Here is a 16,407-nt window from a genome sequence, read left to right as displayed (position 1 = left end):
TGCCCTTTAACCACTTGCCAGAAGGGAATTATATTTGCGGAGGAGGAAATTTTGTCAGCACTTGAAGAACGGATCTTTCAACATCACACTCAGATCTCTCATATTCCCGACGGAAGAATGTTTCCTTCATCCATCCATTTTGCTATATGAAAGGTTGCTTCTCGTGACCCAGATGGGTCATTATATTTTACTTTCCTGGCACATGAAAGAGGAGAATTGAAACAAGAAAGTCTCCCAGGAAGGATGACAGGTCCTTTTCTACTGTTACTTTGAAAATGTGCCTTTAATTAAGACATGTCTGGGACCTAATTCCTATATCAGTTTTTGGTACTGCAAGGGTTGTCTGCTGTGAGGCCAGACAAGTGGGAAATGGTTAAGGAAATATTCTCTGGCTCAGATTGTAACCCCAGCTGGAGAAGAATTCTAGAGAGTGCATTTGTGACATACCCAGGCATTATAAGCTGGACAAATTTGTATCCTGAGCCATGCCCCCATCCAGCGCAAATTAAGCAGCATCGCTAGTGGCTTCAGACTTGAAGAGGAACATAGGAAGCTGCTTTATAGTGGGTCCATTGGTGCCAACTTTAGCTGTGGGTGCCCGGCCTCCACCTGCCACCTGCTGCCTTACCTCTGGCTCTCCAGCATCACGGCGACTACTGGCCCAAGGCCTCCGCCTCCATCATGGGGCCTCTGTTGGGGCCCACTGCGGACAGGCACCCATGCTCAGCTGCCCCACCCCCACTGCCTCCATGGAAGCATGGAAGTGGCACCTCTGAATGGGTCAGACCATTGGTAGTCTTAGTTCAGTGTTCTCTACTCTCCAGGGATGCCAAGAATTATCCCCAGGACCTTCTGTACGCAAAGCTGATTCTCTACCACTGAGCTACAGTCCTTCCTCAAAGGGAAAGGAAGTGCAAGAGTTTCCATATGTCCCACTGCAAGTGATGTGGTACTTTTCTTTCAGACAAGGTGCATTCTTGCTCCCTTTACTTGACAACTTACTCAAAGCTAGCCTCCCTCTCTCACACGCTATGCCGTCCACTGATCTCTTACCAAACGTGTACCCTCACCCCACAGAGTTGCAGCAGGGCAAGTATTTGTTTTGAACTGCTGCACACATATTGCTTAGGATCAAAATGTCAAGGTGGTGCTTCAACATTTTAGGAGCATTTATATGCAGGTTTCATTCTCAGAACAGTGAGTTGATAATTACAGCTACTCTAAATGTAAATCCTCATTAACGGCAGTTTCGAGGTTTTGTTTTCTGCAAGTTAACGTTAATAAACGACATTTTCTATAGCTAGAGAAAGCACAGGCTTTATACAATTATGTGATTATGATATGATGACATATATTCCATCAACATATCCTGATTCGCCCATCCCTTTTGTGCACTGGATCTCAAATTAAAGAAGGATAACTATATAACAATGCAGCAAAATACTTGTGTTTTCTCTTTCATGCCTTCAGGTTTTTTTTATCTCCATCTTTCAGGTCCTCCTCAGGGCTGTGCAGACAGTAAATGTGTAGCCAGTGAAGCAGTGAAAGAAAGTAGGATCAGGTCTGCTGCCCTAAATGCATTCAGCACAACTTATGAGAGAGTCTGTGTGCATACAAACTGTATATGGGACTGGGAACCCTGGGAGAAAAAAATAAAAAATAAAAAGGATTGCTGATCGCATGGACAGCTACTCATGGTATGCAACATACATACAAGTGAAGGTAAAGGAAGGTATGATGTGTTAGATATGTTAGGTGTTGTTTATATGCCATTTTAAACGTTTAATAACACAATACATGTAAAGTTGCTGTGTGTGTGTAAGTGGGTGTGCATTGGCTCTGTATGTACCCAAATAACAAAGTGAATTTGGATGAGATGGTCAGGATATTATTTATTTCTTGCTTTTACAGCCCCCCTTTCTCTAAGGAGCTCAAAGTGCCATACATGGTACTCCCCCACCTCATTTCATCCACACAACAACCCTGTGAGGTGGTTTAGATGGAGAGGCAGTGACTGTTCCAAGGTGAGGTTCATGGCTGAGTGAGGATTTGAACCCTGGTCTCCCATATCCTAATCTGACACTCTAACCACCATGCCACACTATACCACTGTACTACACTGGCTCACATTCTTGAGTCAGGTCATGCCATTAAGAAGGCAGATCAGGGACTCCCTAAGTTTCTGAGCAGATATGTTCCCTAACTTTTTCTGAAAAGTTAAATGCATGTCCTTTTTATCACCACCATTTCTTTTCTGAGAAAAAGCTTTAAAAGTACTTTCCCAAAATAACCAGAGTCCTTTCTGTTGGGGATAATTCAGAATGAAATCCCCAGGTATCAGAAAAAGTTATTTGTGCATGCAACAACTGTGGCCCGTGTTTTGAAAGCCCCAAAATGGAAAACAAGCGAGGTCCCAAGCAAAGAAGAATGACAACTTGCTAAAAGAATATGCACAACTTGCAGACTTGACATATAGAATAAGAGAACAAGAAGAGCATACGTTTAAAGCAGACTGGAAAACGTTTATTGACTATACGGAAAATAATTGTGTACAGCTGAAAACGCTGGCAGCATTAAGATATATTTAACAGTGTAAATAAATTTTGATGGATGGAATAATGGAATACTGATTGGTATAGTTTTGTAAACTATGCATGGATTTAAGATATGTAAAATGAACCATGGAAAAAGAAGAAGGGAAGTCATTGATATCGTAAGGAGGTAAAATTAGTATTTGAAATTTTAAAACAGAAAAACTAATAAAAATGAGAGAGAGAGAGAGAGAGAGAGAGAGAGAGAGAGAGAATATTGAAGCTTTGGGGTTTTTTTTTGCCAAAGCAGATTCGAATTCAGATGCAGAACCAAACGCTCAATGATGCTCTCTCCTGCTTAGCAAAGGAGCAATTGTAATCATACACTGTGGATCACACACATTCTCTCAAGAAAATCAATTTTGGCCTGTTTTTTAAAAATCTGTCATAAACAGTGGGAAGAACTTTTGGACAGTAAGAGCTGTTCTACAGTGGAATGGACTTCCTTGGGAGGGTGTGGACTCTCCTTCCTTGGAGGTTTTAAAGCAGAGATTGGATGGCCATCTATCATGGGTGCTTTAGTTGAGATTCCTGCATTGCAGGGGCTGGACTAGATAATCTTTGTAATCCCTTCCAACTCTACAATTCTATGATTCTAAGCTTTTAAAAAAATGCAAGTCCCCATCCCCCTTTGCAGGATAATAAAGCACAGCCACTTTAAATGAAGTAAGCGTGACAATTGTTGTTCAGATTCACAGTCCATCTTTCAATGGTCAGTTCTGTTTTGACCATTAATATGCCAGCATCTGTTTAACAGTACAATCTCATACATGTCCAATCAGAAGTAAGTCCTACTGACTTCATTGAGACCTATTCCCTGGAAACTGGGCAGAGGATTGCAATCTTAATATCTCTTTCAGGATTTAAAAGCATTTAATTGTCGTCGGACCAATATCCAAGATTAAGGTTCTTCATAGCTTAAAACTGAATGGATGGAATGAGTCCTTCACTCTGATTCTAGGCAGTGCTTGACTACCTGAACTCATAAACTTATGTCAATAGGAAAATAGGTTCTGTTGAGGTCTGTACACCTTGCATCCCAGTAGACAAGCATAAGATTGGGCAGTCAATGAGAATGATCTTGCAAAGGCAATTAGAAGCACCTCCAGCAGGTGTATACAGAAAATACTGATCTAGAAATTCAGTCACTTTCAACAGTCATAGAACTTTTTATGAACTGTGAATCTCCAATTTTATTAAATGAAAAATAAAGATCCTGCAAGGGCTTCTCAGGAATTATTTTCAAATCCTGCGTTGATCCTGGGTGTAGAAAGTTGGGTCTTTTTGCAGTTTTAGCAAATTGCACTAGCAGAGAATTGTTACAGAGCTTTCAAGCAAGAGTCAGCCCTTAAATTGTTCAGGAAAGTGCTGCAAGCAAAATTGCCACGGAGTAGACTTCTTTTGCTATGCATTACTTCAGCCACAATTCAGATGCATTTTATTATAGTTTCCTGCAGAGTCTGAAAGCACAAAATGAACTCTTTTAAAACTGATATTGTAATACAGCTCAGTTTTTCATTTCACTGAACAGGATGTCAGCTTTGCAAGGTTATTGAGGGCTTCCTGAAATCAACATCTCCTGGCTCTGCAAATTTGTATGGAGGAAAATATATATGCAATATCACATCCACCTTTCCTTGCAGTAAAGAAAATTTATTCCTGCACAAGAGTCCAGATTTGAGATTTCCATTGTCTGACTCTAACACAGAACACATGTGTTGACTCTAAGACAGAACACATGTGTTGCATCTAACACAGAACACATGTGTTGCATCTCCAGGTAAGGCTAGAACAGACCCCTCTGTAAACCATGGAGAACCACGACCATTCATTGCTGTCAGTGCAGATGGTCTATATTGGTCTGACTTAGTGTAGGGGTTAAGCTTCCTGTGTTCCCAGCATACTGTATTGGCCCCTCTGGCTTCCCATACTAGGAAATGACTTTGATGTGCCTGGGAATTGTAGATGATGCCTCTTGTGCCTCCCCTGGGTGAACAAAGGGACATGGCTGTCTGCCATATTCCCAGCACAACAGTATAAAAATGTAGAGACTGGAGCACTGTTATAGGCAGAACAAGGTCCCATCAGAGATGGAGGTTCTAACCCAGGGGTCAGCAACCTTTTCCAGCCGTGGGCCAGTCCACTCTCCCTCGGACCTTGGGGGGCAGGACTACATGGGGGGGGGGGGGAATGAACGAATTCCTATGCCCCACAAATAACCCAGAGATGCATTTTAAATAAAAGCACACATTCTACTGTACTCATGTAAAAACACCAGGCAGGCCCCACAAATAACCCAGAGATGTATTTTTAAATAAAAGGACACATTCTACTCATGTAAAAACATGCTGATTCCGCGGGCCGGATTGAGAAGGCGATTAGGCCGCATCTGGCCCACGGGCCTTAGGTTGCCTACCCCTGTTCTAACCCATACCTTGAGATGGAGAAAGCCAGCTCCAGGGGGGATTGTTCCTTGTTGTGTCTGATCTCTTATGGGAGTGGGAATCCTTGTGTTAGACACAGGGGTCAGCAAACCTTTTCAGCAGGTGGCCGGTCCACTGTCCCTCAGACCTTGTGGGGGAGCCAGACTATTATTTTTTTGGGGGGGAGAACAAATTCCTATGCCCCACAAATAAACCAGAGATGCATTTTAAATAAAAACACATTCTACTCATGTAAAAACACGACTGTCCATGAGCCGGATTTAGAAGGCAATTGGGCCGGAGCCGGCCCCGGGCCTTAGTTTGCCTACCCATGTGTTAGACTGTATGCAGCCAGCTGTTCTTCCAGGGGGCAATATACTGGGCGAGCTAATGGTGGATTTTGGCAAAGAGCTACTGCTATCCAGAGCAAGCATCTGACTGGCCTGACAGCTTGATTGACAGCTGTCTGACAAGAATATAAGTTTGTCACTGTTACAAATGCTACATTCCTCCATGCAGTTTAAAAAATGGGGAACTCAGATCTGCAAGTGGATGCTCTTTGCAATGACTTAAATAAGTAAACAAAGCAGAGCTGGTGCCTGGTGCTGATCCAGAAAGTCAAAGCAGGAGATCTTTAGACAGAGGCATTCATTAATATGCTAAATGTATCTGCATCAAGGAGGCTGAACGCTCTGATACACAAAAAGGAGGTGGGGACCCTTTGAAAGGCTCAGCAGGGCAAAATCTTCTGGGCTACTTAATTAGATTTTAGATGAAAAGGCTGCACATTTTCCCTTAAATGAGTCACACAGGCAGGTTGAAAGGCTTCTTTGGAAAGGAGTGAAATGAACCAATACACACCTATGCAAATCAGAGGAAATTAAAACATTGTTTATCTGGAGACAAGGAAAAGGCAATCTAATTAAACGTTGTTTTTGAAATCCAATTATGTATTTGCATAGATGTCTGGATGAAGGGATGGAGTAATATAAAATTAGCAGAAAGTTTTGTGTTTCTAAATCTGGCCTCCTAAATCTGGATTAAAAAAAGCGGGTGAGAGGGGGGAAAATAATTTTTATGCTAAAAGGTAAAGTGTGTGTGTGTGTGTGTATGTGTGTGATATTAGGGGTGTGCCCCTCTTCCCTCCGCTCACCAACCTCCTGCCATTGCCCCCCCACATTAACCTCCTAGAGCTCCAACTTCCCACCCCAATGTGGCTGCTACCTTGCTGTTCACCTTCCTACCCCCATTTCTGAAGCCACTCTTTCCCCCTATTCTGCAGCCCCACTTTGCACCCGTTTTCACCTATACCCACATATCCATGCCTCCCCCTTGCACACAAACCACCATAGTAACCTCCTGCATCTTTCTCTTTCAACACACTGCAACTATTAAGCAGCCTTTCGCGTGTTCAGACCCAGAAACCTCCCCCCTAAATAAATTCACACTTGACTCACACTTGGTTTTTGGCAGAATTTAGGCCACAACTTTATTGATTACAGAAAGCGACTGGTTGCCTAGGCTCTGGTTCGACTAGCTCCCTGCCATGTAGGTAGCGCTGACCCAGGGCACCAGCATAGGTCAGCCAAGGGTGAACACCTGGATAAGCGGAAAGCTGGGAACAGGCTATCTCCGCCACCCAAATGCCCCCCTGTACTCAGGCATGGGCACAACCCCCTCTCAGGGGTTGACCAAACCATCGAGTCCCTGGATTCTTTTAATGGAATACCCTTCCCTTAGGGATGGCGAGAGCATTCTCCCATCCGTATCACATGAACCTTCAACATTACAAGTTGTGATGATTTGCTACGCGGCAGGTGAAACCCAAATGGCAACAGCCAATCAGCCAAGTGGGGAAAATCCCTCCGTGCCCCTGTCCCAACGACAGATGACACACGATGGCATAGCAAGGTGAAGCGCAAAGCCCTAAAAGTAGGGAGAGGTGGGCGGGTGTTCCAAATGCACACACCGAAAGAGGAAGCTCTGGGTCACGTGCATGAGCATAAATAGGTCCCTCGAACCGTTTGGACTGCGTCCCATTGGCCAGATTGTACCCAGCTTTGAGGGACCTACCAGTCGGGTGTTGTGGCTGACCAATCGTACCCACCCACAACACAGGGTGTTGGTTTCCAGGTCTCACCGCAATACATGCCCTCTTTAAGGGAGGACCCGATTTCACCTTCTGCCTAGCCCTTTCTATTCTGCAGACCCTTTCATGCCCCTGTTTTCATCTTCAACCCCATTCCCATGCCATGCCTCCTACACCCTCCTTTTTAATAACCCCCTTTACACCCCATTTTCACCTTCCTCCCTACCCCCTCCTTTTCTCAACTCTCCCTTGCACACAGGCCACATCCCATTTCCTCACCCTCACTTGGCATGGTTTTGGAGTCCCTCTTCTGCAAATTACCAGGTGTCTTAGTGCAGGTCATTGAGCCCAGGATCCCACAGCCATCACCCACCATGAACCACCATTGGCAGCAACAGCAGCAAGTACATTCTATGTTTAAGATAATATTTTATTCTCTTGCTAGTTATGCTGTTTTAAATGTGTATTCTATATTTGACTTCCTTTAGTAATGTTTTGTTTTGAAATCTTTAAGATAACATATTAAGTTTCTTGTTAATTATCTTGCTTTGAATGCATTTCTTCTGTAATGTTTGGAATGTTTTATTTGATCTTTTAATGTAGGTTGCAAACTGATTTGGCATTCCCCCCAAGTGGTATAGAAATGAAATGAATAATAATAATAGTAACAATATCTGGATATGCTGGGAATTGCAAGCACAACCTGTGCTCTTCCAATGAGTGACAACCCTGCCCCAATAAACAGTTTTATTATACTACTTGACATGTATTTAAGAACAGATAAAAGGCCTGCATTTGCCAAAAGGAGAAGTTGCATGGTTTTCCTCAGACGGTGATTTATTTAACCCCCAGTTAGAGTTTGTTTCACTTTCCTTGGCAACTTATTAGTCTGTTAGGATAGACATTTGCTAAGTTGCAGAGAAAATAATGAGACACAATAACAAATATTGGCAGACTACATAAGAGATCCCATAGCAGAGCCGATAAGCAGCTCTGCATCTTTTTATATGGGAGCTTTGAAGTCTTCACTCATCCCTGGCCTAGAGCTTTTAAATGTCAAAACAGAAGCAATTGGTATATGTGCAGAGGAAAGGGGTGAGCACTAATTTCTTAGAAAACAGAAAGAAAAAGAAATAATTTGGCATATGACAGTTTAGAGAAATTGTGTCTACTAGAGGGGCAAAGAGTTACCCAACTACAGTACTGGCTGAAACAGAATGCTACAGTTAGGCAGTAATATATAGTTATACTATCCTGGGAGTAAGTCCCATTCAACTCAGTGGGGTTCACTCAGTGGGGCTCACTTCTTGAGTAGGCATGTGTAGGACTCTGCTGGTAGTCTAAAATATTCAGGCATATGTTTATATTATCTGTCTATTCCCTATCTATTTGACCATGGCCAGGTACAATTTCAAAGGTTTTTTATTTATCTAGATTTTTGGGATGGAATTGATGACTTTATTGACTCTGTTGTATTGCTGTTTATTCTGTTTTTTATTTAGGGATGATGAGGATAATAGAATCATAGAATCATAGAATCATAGAGTTGGAAGAGACCACAAGGGCCATCAAGTCCAACCCCCTGCCAAGCAGGAAATACCATCAGAGCACTCCTGACATATGGTTGTCAAGCCTCTGCTTAAAGACCCCCAAAGAAGGAGACTCCACCACACTCCTTGGCAGCAAATTCCACTGTCGAACAGCTCTTACGGTCAGGAAGTTCTTCCTAATGTTTAGGTGGAATCTTCTTTCTTGTAGTTTGGATCCATTGCTCCGTGTCCGCTTCTCCGGAGCAGCAGAAAACAACCTTTCTCCCTCCTCTATGTGACATCCTTTTATATATTTGAACATGGCTATCATATCACCCCTTAACCTCCTCTTCTCCAGGCTAAACATGCCCAGCTCCCTTAGCCGTTCCTCAGAAGGCATCGTTTCCAGGCCTTTGACCATTTTGGTTGCCCTCCTCTGGACACGTTCCAGTTTGTCAGTGTCCTTCTTGAATTGTGGTGCCCAGAACTGGACACAGTACTCCAGGTGTGGTCTGACCAGAGCAGAATACAGTGGCACTATTACTTCCCTTGATCTAGATGCTATACTCCTATTGATGCAGCCCAGAATTGCATTGGCTTTTTTAGCTGTTGGCTCATGTCAAGTTTGTGGTCAACCAAGACTCCTAGATCCTTTTCACATGTGCTGCTCTCAAGCCAGGTGTCACAGGATGTTTTATTGGAATTTGGTATGGTGCTCCCATTGGTAGGAGGGATGGGATGCCTGGATAAATAAACATATGGAGGGTAATGAGGGGTGTGGGGAGAAATCCCATAGCACATTTCAAGTATAAGTTGCAGGGAAATGGAATGTACAGTCAGAGGTTTCCAACTTTTGCAAAGGGTCCCTTGTAATCTTGCTGACCAAGTGCAGCACCAGTCCAACACATTTTGCTACCTCGAATGAAGGCTCAGATGACCACTCCCCTCAACTGCACTTGCAGAAGCCCACCAGACTGGCAGCTGCCTCTTCCATCTCATGCTTAGCCTCAATATATGAACAAATAAGCACGGTCTGTGTTGGTTGTTATGGCTGTGTTGATCAGTTCTGTGCAAGAGGCTGGATAGCTCAGTTTGTAGAGCATGAGACTCTTAATCCCAAGATTGTGGGTTTGAGCCCCACATTAGGTGAAAGATTTCTGCAATGCAGGGGGTTCGACTAGATGATCCTTGTGGACCTTGGGGTGGTATTTAATAATAAATAATTCCTAGCTAACACCATGTCTTCCTCTTACGCAGCCTCACATTTCCAACAAACAAGGATATTTAAGTGCAGTGGATCTAGTATTTTACTGATGCCTCGTTACTTGCTTCCCAGTGGTCTCTGTAGATCAGGCCAGCCAAGCAATTTTGTCTCCCCACCGCACCAACAACCTCACCAGTTTTGACAGCCTTAATGGGTATTCCAGTTTTCAGACTGGCAATGTCTCTCCTCATTGAATCAGTTGAGGAGTTGGGGTGGGGACTTGAGTGTATGTCAGGGTGTGATGTGGTCACATGCCATGTTGGCTTACAGCCCTGTGAGGGTCAACCAGTGATAATATGTGAGAGGCAGAAAGGCCAACAAAGTTTAGCTATCTCTGCTTTATACCCAATTTCTTCCCAACATCTTGGTGTTTTGAGCAGATTCTCAGCATTACCATTTTGATGTACGGCGACTGTTTTTCAAGGCCCAGAGAGTTTTCAGACTTCAGCCAGTGGGCCTGGGGAAGGAATTTTAATCCTTCCTTCCTACCTGTGACAAAACTGATACCATGGATCAGACCGATAGCCAGTTGCTATTCCTTCCAATGCTTTAATACCTTTGCTTAGGAAGTTTAGATTTGCCTCCAGCATTGTATGATTCTGATGTCAATAACATAAATATTTTATGACTCCAATCACTTCTGTTAGAAGACCATACTCTGAAGTAACCTAATTTAACTTTATAATATTAGGCACTGTGGGCTAACTTGTTTGAACTGTACCTAGTTGAAAACTGATAGGCACTTCCACGCCACCATAAAGAAATACGACTACAACTGATTTCACAGAACAAATTATTTTACAGTGTGATCTGGATGGTAAGAGGGATTACATGGACAAATTTATATTTATATGTGATGGAAATAGCTAGCTAAATGCAAAATTTACTGCCACTATAAAGCTCTTGGCTTGGAAGATGGCTACATTCAATTATGCTCAGCGCATTCTTTCCCATCATATGTCGATTATGTTAACTAATGTCCATGTTCTGAATTTATATATGACTCAAAGCTCCACAAGGGCAGGCCTGACAAGCCTGTTCTCAGGCAGGGTCAGGGTCAATAAGCTTCCAGATCTCTAATTTGAGGGTACGACTTTTCTAGGGTGATGTATGCAGAGAGCCATGTGCTGCTCAAAATAAGTAGCCAGAGGGAATCTACTGAGAAAAGGAAGGCTGGAAGACCAAGGCTCCTATAGCCAACCTGCTTATTGAACATTCTTCCTAATTGGCTGACACACAACTTACATGGTAGCTAGACTAAGGGCTCGTCTACACTTCCACTTGTCCCACCAATTTTCCCTGGGAAAATCTTCTCTTTAGCACGGGTTTTCTGCGGATTGACGTTTGCTCTCACTCTGTGGTAAAAAGTGGGTTTTCCTGGGGGAAGTGCTGAGGCAAATGGAGGACCAGTTTGACCCATGGTCTTTAGGTGTGGGACAAGTGTGGCGAGCCCTATGTATTTATTGAACATTCATTCTGATGTGTTTACCAGGCAGTAGCACAACAATGTGCCTTTATCCTGATTTGCTTGTCAGACATTTACATGTCATTTATTTATTTATTTATTTGTTTGCTTGTTTGTTTGTTTATTCATCCATCCATCCATCCATCCATCCATCCATCCATCCCACACTTTTCATTTCATTTCTCCATTACTTTCCTAATGGATTTATTGTGCTTCAGTGACAGGGCACTTCATTCCGCCTTAATTGCATAGACCCTAAATCCCTACTCTGTGAACCTTTGCCATGAAATAGTGATTGTCTGGAGGCACCCAAAAGCCAAAGGAACGCATGAGGCAAGGCAGAACAACAAAATATGGGTTGGGAAGGTGCCGTGAAGGAGCATGGTGCTTTTGCTCAGACTGAATGAGGCTGATGACAGACCTCCTCATTCCTGGACTGAATGAATGAGAAGTACATTCCCAGCATTAAGATCCAGATCGCATCCCTCAGTTAGACCAACACCCATCTGAGAGTTCACAGGCATCTCATATTCCAAGGTATACTTCCACTATACATGGAAGTTCCATTTAGTTCATGTGATGATGAGCTACTGATAGACCTACCCTAGCCTTTCCTGTATGGTGTTGGATTACAGTTCCCATCATCCCTGTCACTTGGCCATGCTGGATGCGGCTTTGAATGGGGATTAGACAAATTAAAGGAAGAAAATGCTATTAATGGACACTAGTCCTGATAGCTACGTTATCATCAGTGTCAGCGGTGACCCTGAATACTCCTTGTTGGGGATCACAAACAGCAGAGTGCTGTTGTGCTCACATCCTGTTTGTGGATTTTCCATGGGTAACTGGTTGGCTACTTTGAAAACAAAACGTTGGATTAAGTAGGCCTTTTCTCTGATGTAGCTGGACTTTTCTTATGTCCTTAAAGTGGGAACAAAGCCTCCTAATCATTATTCATATGAGCAAAGGGTTTATTAACATATGCTGCAATGCCAGGAAGCAATTGTCATGGAACGTTCTGATGAACCAATGGCAATATATTTTTGGAACCTTGGGTTCTTTAAGGAAAGTTTGACTCATTCCCCTTGCTCGAGTTAATTGCCGCAACGTCCTGAACAATGAAGGCATTTTAAATAGATGATACTGATGGGCAATTAAAAAACACAGGTTTGGCCACAAAGGGAAAACCCTCCTTGTAAGACCTCTTTGCTTTAGTTTTCCTTGCAATGAAAAGAGTTCAAAGAATCACTCTTCTTAGTGATTTCTTTTTTTAAAAGCCCAGTGAAGGCTCACCCAGTGCTATGGCTTTGTTGAAATGAAGTCAGGGATGGGGATATTGGCAAAACCTATTTGGTGTTTCGCAACTTTCTGACTAGTTGCAGGACCTTAGCCAGACCTAGCAGAGTAAACGCAGAATCCATGAAAGCAATTGGCAGCTTGGCTGCAGACAGGATGGACGAAGCAGGAACCAGGAACTTGTAGTTAGGTGTTTATTATATACAGTGGACTATTTACAGAAACAGAACAGAACACGGATCTTTAGCTAGCTCTCCCATGCACGACTCACAACTCTTAACCTCCAACTCCTACACTCAGTACTAACACACATTCCAGTTAGTAGGCCATTAATCATTATTCCCGTGAGAGAGCTTGACCAATCATCGAGCTGTCTCCATGCCTCTGTATCACCAGGCAGACTTACTCCTCCTTCACATTGCCTTGGCTGTCTGCCAAACCCTAATTGACTCTGTGTGAGTAGCTGCATGTATTCAGATTCCCAGCAGGGGAACCCGTGGCTCTCCACTTGCTGTTGAACCACAACTCCCATCTTCTTGGACCCCTGGCCGTGCTGCCTGGGGCTGAGGGGAGGTCTACCTTCAGCTCAGGGGAACACAACCCACTGCTAGCTTAGTTGCCTTTCTGAGGCAGGAGCAACAGAAGAAGAGGAGGAGGAAGAAGAGTTTGGATTTGCTATCCTGCTTTATCACTATCCTAAGGAGTCTCAAAGTGGCTAACAATTGCCTTTCCCTTCCTCCCAACAAACACTCTGTGAGGTGAGTGAGGCTGAGGGACTTCAGAGAGAAGCCCAAGGTCACCCAGCAGCTGCATGTGGAGGAGCGGAGATGCGAACCCGGTTCACCAGATTACAAGTCTACCGCTCTTAACCACTACACCACACTGGCTCTATGCCTGCCCACATTTGAATAACTTCTGATTCCTTCCCTCTTAGTTAAATGCTGCTCATCCCCCCATTTGTTGCTGGACTGCAACACTGCCACCAGCCCCACTCAGCACATCCAATAGTTGGGGATCTACCAACAAACCTTCTAAAACCTTTCACCTAGTTGGTAGCTGTCTTGGAAATGAATTGATCATATGTAATTGTAGTTGTTTTTATATTTAACTTTTTAAATATATATGCAATTGCTTTAATTGTCTTTACAGATGTAATTGCCTTTATATATAGAATCATAGACTCATAGAATTGTAGAGAGGGAAGGGACTCCAAGGGTCATCAAGTCCAACCATCTGCGATGCAGAAATCTCAACTCGATCATCCATGACAGATGGCCATCCAACCTCTGCTTAAAAACCTCCAAGGAGTGTGGTGTAGTGGTTAAGAGCGGTAGTCTCGTAATCTGGGGAACCGGGTTCACGTCTCCGCTCCTCCACATGCAGCTGCTGGGTGACCTTGGGCCAGTCACACTTCTTTGAAGTCTCTCAGCCCCACTCACCTCACAGAGTGTTTGTTGTGGGGGAGGAAGGGAAAGGAGAATGTTAGCTGCTTTGAGACTCCTTAAAGGGAGTGAAAGGCGGGATATCAAATCCATTCTTCTTCTTCTTCTTCTTCTTCTTCTTCTTCTTCTTCTTCTTCTTCTTCTTCTTCTTCCTTTCCAAGGGAGTCTGTTCCACTGTCAAACAGCTCTTACTGCCAGAAATTTCTTCCTGATGTTTAGTTGGAATCTCCTTTCTTGTAAATTGAATCCATTGGGTCTGGTCCTACCCTTCAGAGCAGGAGAGAACAAGCTTGCTCCATCCTCCACATGACAGCCCTTTTGATATTTCTTATTATATTCTAAATGATTAATAAATTAAATATATAAATAAAATTAAAATAGCATATGGGGGACTGTAGCTTACCTATCGCTTCACTGCTGGATATTTTGCATAGTATCAACCAACTCTGACTGGTCACCTAAACATGACAACCTGGTCTTAAAGTGAGGTGGGGAACCTTTTTCATCCCAGGAGTCACATAACCTGCTTTGTGATCTCTGAAGGGCCACATACAAGCAGTGGGCAGGACCAGTGGCAAAAATAGGGGGAGCAATGGATTTAAATTTTACCATGTAAACAGACTAGTTTCTACACATGCCCCTCTTCATTCTCCAGCCAGACAAGCAAGAGTTCAGAGATCAGAGACATATTCCAGCTTGTCAAACACGTTTGGGATGAAGTCTGGGAAATCTCTGAAGTCCAGTGTTATGTACTGAGTTGAATAGGATCCAAAATGCAGCAGTCTGATTGATCCTAGAACAATTGGATCCAAAATGCAGCAGTCTGATTGGTCCTAGAACAATAGGATTCAGAATGCAGCAGTCTGATTGGTCCTAGAACAATGCAGCAGTATGATTGGCCCGCAGGAGCCACCCAATCCAGCTCCAGGTGGAAGTGAATCCACAACCTGATTGGCCTACAGGAGAATCCTGGAATTAGCCAATCACGTGCAGCCCATTGTGTAAATAATGTATATAAAGCAGATATTGTGGGGGAACTTCCATTCCTCCTCACCACTATGAGCTGAATAAAGAGCATGAAATCCACTCTCGACTCCGAGTATATTTCAGCCAGATTGTGAGGGCTAGAGGACTGGATTTGGCCCCCAGCCCTGAGTTTCACAGCTGTACTTGGAATCACCTAGTTCTGTTTTCAGCTGCACTTACTGTAAAATATGTATTAAAATTAGTGGGAGTCTTACCATCAGCTCTGCAAAAATGAGGGCTTGCACCACAATGTAATGTTTTCTCCCCAAATGTTATTTACTGAAGACAAAGAGCAGTTCTGCAGCTCCTGCTGTTACAGCAACCTGTGAATATTTCTTCCTTGTTAAAGTGAAATATGGCTGGTAAGCTTTTCAGGGGCACCCCCTTTCAATGCAAGCGCCTTTTGGAGAGCGTCATTTACAATCCAGAGGTGAATCTTTCTCAGCATTTTCACCAGAACTCCCTGCATAAAACCGTTTACAACTGACCATAAAAATTCACATCAGGTTTAATGTTTACAACAGGTCAAAGAGGAGGTGAATGTTTTTGATCTGGAGAACATTTAAGAGACTTGGTTTTCTAACAGAAAGCCAAAACACTGAATGTTTAATCTGGATAGAAAGCTTTTTTATCTGGTCATTCACTTGTTCCGTTGTTTGATTTGTCCCTGGCAACATTTCGGAAATTGAGGAGCAATTTTCTTTAAAGGTTAAACCATTTATGTGTGTATTCCTGCTGAAGGTGAAACCTATTTTTATCATGATTGCAATCTTGAGGTACCTGGTGAGTTTTCTTAATCAAAATTTCCCTGGATGCTTTAGTTATGTTTTGTATTCCTGGAATGGATTAATATTTCTGGAATTCTGTTGAACATTTGAGTTGTGCCTTTTCTTTGGGCTTCGCTTCGACTTTAATTGTGTAGATGTTTAGGGAAGCTTTTAATGTTTGATGTATTATGGTATTTTAATATTTTGTTGGAAGCCACCCAGAGTGGCTGGGGAAGCCATGATCTGATCCAGGACAGTCCGGGCTCTGAACCAATTTAAGGGCCTTGCACTGGGTTTAATTAGGGGGCAATTCCCTGTTTGTAATTCCCCTTCCGATTCAGAGTCCCCAGCCTCGTTCCCTGAAGAGAAATCTGACCCCAGGGCCACAAAAGATTAGCTACTGAGAAGAAACTGTTTTGAAAAATGCAAGCGCTTGCCACAATGTTGTTTCATGTATACTCTTCTGGGTGTGGCTGACTTTCTAATCAATGAAATTTCACGGAGCGAGCTAATGG

The 16,407-nt window shown here is 43.2% G+C and overlaps 2 long non-coding RNA genes across 2 annotated transcripts in view; one reads left to right on the top strand and one right to left on the bottom strand.

The window, feature by feature from the left end:
• The window catches only part of LOC309542848, a 680,556-nt gene that overhangs the window by 329,171 nt on the left and 334,978 nt on the right, over window positions 1–16,407 (top strand). The window lies entirely within an intron of this gene.
• LOC309542857 overlaps window positions 1–16,407 on the bottom strand; it is a 320,404-nt gene that overhangs the window by 272,069 nt on the left and 31,928 nt on the right. The gene's annotated exons all lie outside the window — the stretch shown is intronic.

The sequence above is a fragment of the Podarcis vaucheri genome (assembly GCF_965113315.1).
Source record: "Podarcis vaucheri genome assembly, chromosome: 1".
NCBI classification, from domain to species: Eukaryota; Metazoa; Chordata; class Lepidosauria; order Squamata; family Lacertidae; genus Podarcis; species Podarcis vaucheri.
The sequence above is the reverse complement of the archived record's forward strand: the minus strand, read 5'-3'. Positions and strand labels throughout refer to the sequence as shown.